This window comes from Octodon degus, unplaced genomic scaffold, assembly GCF_000260255.1.
Source record: "Octodon degus isolate 3935 unplaced genomic scaffold, OctDeg1.0 scaffold00016, whole genome shotgun sequence".
NCBI classification, from domain to species: domain Eukaryota; kingdom Metazoa; phylum Chordata; class Mammalia; order Rodentia; family Octodontidae; genus Octodon; species Octodon degus.
The window spans coordinates 25166928-25170688 of record NW_004524592.1 but is presented as its reverse complement, the minus strand read 5'-3'; positions in this window follow the sequence as shown (position 1 = coordinate 25170688).

The following is a 3761-nucleotide window of genomic DNA, read 5'->3' as shown; positions in this document are numbered from 1 at the left end:
AAAGCCAGAAGTCTCGGGTGCCAGATCTGTTGAAAAAGATGAATGAAAATAATGAACAACGTTTTGTCAGAAACAGATACAAATGTTTTCAGTCACTTCAGAACATCAAGCTAACCACAACAGCAGAGTAAAGACACTCAGGAAAGAGGACCCCAGACTGGCTCCAGAAAGGGGCTGGAATCATGGAATGGGTATGTGGGAAGCAACAAGGAGGATTTGGGGAGGAATCAATATCAGTGTCATTTACTGTAATTCATTTTTAAAAATTGTGATTTAGGGGCTGAGGAGATAGCTCAGTGACATAAGTGCCTTCCTGGCAAGTGCAGGGTCCTGAGTTCAAACCCCAGTACCAAATAATTATAATTTAAACCTTTAATTTAAAAAAACAATCATTTTTCTGGGCTCCTAATCTGCGACCACCCTTCAGACCACCATCCCTGCCAGCATCTGAAGGTATTTGTGTGGTAGATGGCACGAATCGCCGACACCCTCACTTCTGCATCCCGGACCTTCCAAGAGTCTTTGCAGCTCTCCTGGGCAGGACATCTGGCTGCTCCAGGCCATGGAGTCTGCCATATAAAGTCAGTACTGGTTGCCTCCAAGAAGCAATGGGTGTGACGTGGGCTTGCTCTAGTAGCTCTGCCATTTCTCCCGGGATGACCAGTGCACTTGTCCAAGGAGGATATGTGACACAAAGGCCAGCCCTGCACCACATGGCCCACCTTAGATGCACTGGTGCCCAGCCAATAGCCATGCATGGAAAAGGATAAATGCCATGGTGAGCTTTGGGATGACTGACATTTCACAGTGGTTATCCAGGACACTAAACCCCCTCAAATATATATTTCTGCTCTGGGAAGTTTTTTTTTCTCCTTGAATTGTTTTATTGGTACATTTTATATATACATAGTGATAACATTCATCATAGGGGAATTGTACCTTGCTTCAAACAATAGTTTGAAGCATTTTTTTAAAGATTTAAAATTTCTGAATTTAGTTCAACTTATAGTACCACATTTCCAAGAAAAATGAACCTTTTGCAAAGACATTTAAATAAAATCATACCAAGATGCACAAAAATGAAATTGTCCAAAATTTCTTGTAAAGAAAAAAATCATTAAAGCATATACATAAAAATATTAGCTATGGAAGAACAAAATTAAATAGCATCTTATTCCACATTAGAAAGAAAAAAAAGGACCAAGTGTGTAAGAAACTAGATTAATTAAAGGATTGAAAGAAAAGATTTGTCCTCTTTGAATTTTATACTTAGCAAACATACCTTTGAAAACTAAAAGTAAGATTTTGTAGTCATACAAACTTGAAATATTTTAATACCTCCAGAAGTAGCATATAGGAAATAACAAAGAGCACAATTTAAAAGGTAAGAGAAGTTGCAGTATGCTCCTGGATGAACAATAAAGAGCTCTCAATATGATAGTTATACAGGACTATATAAAAGATATATTAGATGAACCCTTATTTAAAGGTCACTGCAGATTTCTATGAAACAGTACCAATCTTATGTTGGGTTATACATGTATTTTTTCTTCCATATATATGTGTGTATGTATGTATAAAAGACAGGGAAGAAGTAATATAAAGTCAACAGAAAATGGAAATATACTTTTTAAAGTTTCTAATACTAGGAGAAGATATCATACAATGTCTTTTAAATAAATTGTAAGTCAAAGATATAGTATAAATCTTAGAACAAAAATTAAGATTAAGCAATATTCAGAAAATTAAATACTAATTAATTAAAAATTAAATGTTTCAAAACAATTGAACTAAGAAAAAGTTTTCGTGATAGCAAAGAAGTACTAAGAGTAAAACATAAGATATATACTGGAATGACAAATAAATGACCAGCACTTCTAACAGTTTGAGGATAGGATATCACACAAAGTTCTAGTGTGTTGTGGACATGCTTAATGACCGTGACAGTTACTGGTGGCTAGGCGTCACTTGTGGAACTGAGCTACAGCTATTTCTTTGAAATCCGCCCTATAGACTCAGGTGGAATCATGACCCATAGGGTGGAAGAGAAGTCCATTTGCAGAGTGTGCTGATGGAAATATTTTGCTGCTGAACACAAAAGAATAACTGAATGACTACTATTGTATACCTCTTATTCTCCTGTGTTTAATTGTTTGCCTTATTTGGTGGGTTCTTTCCATTCTCAGTCATGGGGCTGTGATCAATTTGCTCCCTCTCTAGAACATCATTTAGTAGACTGTGTAGGCTTGGCTTTGTCATCATGAAATTCTTTAGTTGTTCTTTGTCATGGAAGTATTTCACTTCTCCATTATACTAGAAAGAGAGTTTTGCATATATATCAGTCTAGGTTGGAATTTGTTTTTTTGCAAGACTTGAAGTACTTTGCTCCATGCTCTTCTTGACTTGATGGTTTGTGAAGAGAAATCTGCTGTTATTCTAATGGGTTTTCCTTTAAATGTGATCTGTTTCTTTTCTTTAGGGCTTTTAGTATACTGTTCCTATGCTGAATTTCTGGGATCTTGATTATTATGTGTCTGGGTATGGTTTTCATTGGGTTGATGTTATTTGGAGTTCTGTATGCTTTGGTTACCTGAATGTCAGATTGTTGCCCCATCTTTGGGAAGTTTTCTGCTATTACTTCTTTCTGGGCAGGTTTAATATCCCTAATCAGCATTTTAAAAAATCTTTCCTAGCATTATGTGTACATATCTCTATTCTGCAATGGCCAAAAAACCAAAATCATACAGAATTACTGCCATGTGGTTAATGAGGTTAGGTCATCTAGCTTCCCACTTCACTTGCACAGCTGAGAAAGCCAGAAACAGCGTGAGGTTCATGTCACCTTTTCCAGGTCTCCATAATGTGTCCAGGGCATGCTTCACTGTTTTCCAACTAGAACCTTATTCATTCACATGCTTCACCACGTGTCATGGAAATTCCACCAGCAGAGTAGATGGCAGTATTTTTTCATACCACAGTGTTGTTGAATTTAGCCATGTTACTTACTTTGGTTTAAGACAGATTAGCAGTGAGCCAGGGGAAGTAGCTCAGAGGCATAGGTGCCTGCCTGGCAAATGCAAGCTTCTGAATATGATCACTGGTTTAAAAAAAGATTAGCAGAGACTCTACACATGCCTGCATGAGTTGGTCTGGCCTCTTGCATTATTCGACCATGAGAGGAGGATAGTGCCTACAGTTGTTTTACTCAGAAGTCAATGGTTGTAACTTAAATTAACTGTCAGGTTAATGCTGACCCGATCCCAAACTCAGGTCTGGAGTCCAGTCACGCCTAGCCAAAAGCATCATCATAGCTAAGGTCAGAGCAACAGTAGTCAGCACAGGTTCATGGACAAGGCAAGAATTTGCTATTTTAAGCGCCTGCAATATTTGGGGTACCTTTGTTACTCAGTAGTAGCACAATAAAAAATTTGGCTAATAGGTGTGAGGAGATAGCTCAGCGGTCTAAGTGTCTGCCTGGCAAGCACCTGGACCTGGGTTTGATCCCTGGTACCACATGCCATGCCAGTCCCGTGCCAAGCCAGCCACCTAAACCTGGTGTGGTGGTGCCCGCCTGTAATCCCAGCACTGGGGAGGCTGAGACCGTAGGATCACTATGAGTCTGAGCTGCATAGCGAGACCCTGTTCCAAAGAAAGGAAGGAAAGAAGGAAGGAAGAAAGGAAGGAAGGAAGGAAGGAAGGAAGGAAAGAAAGAAAGAAAGAAAGAAAGAAAGAAAGAAAGAAAGAAAGAAAGAAAGAAAGAA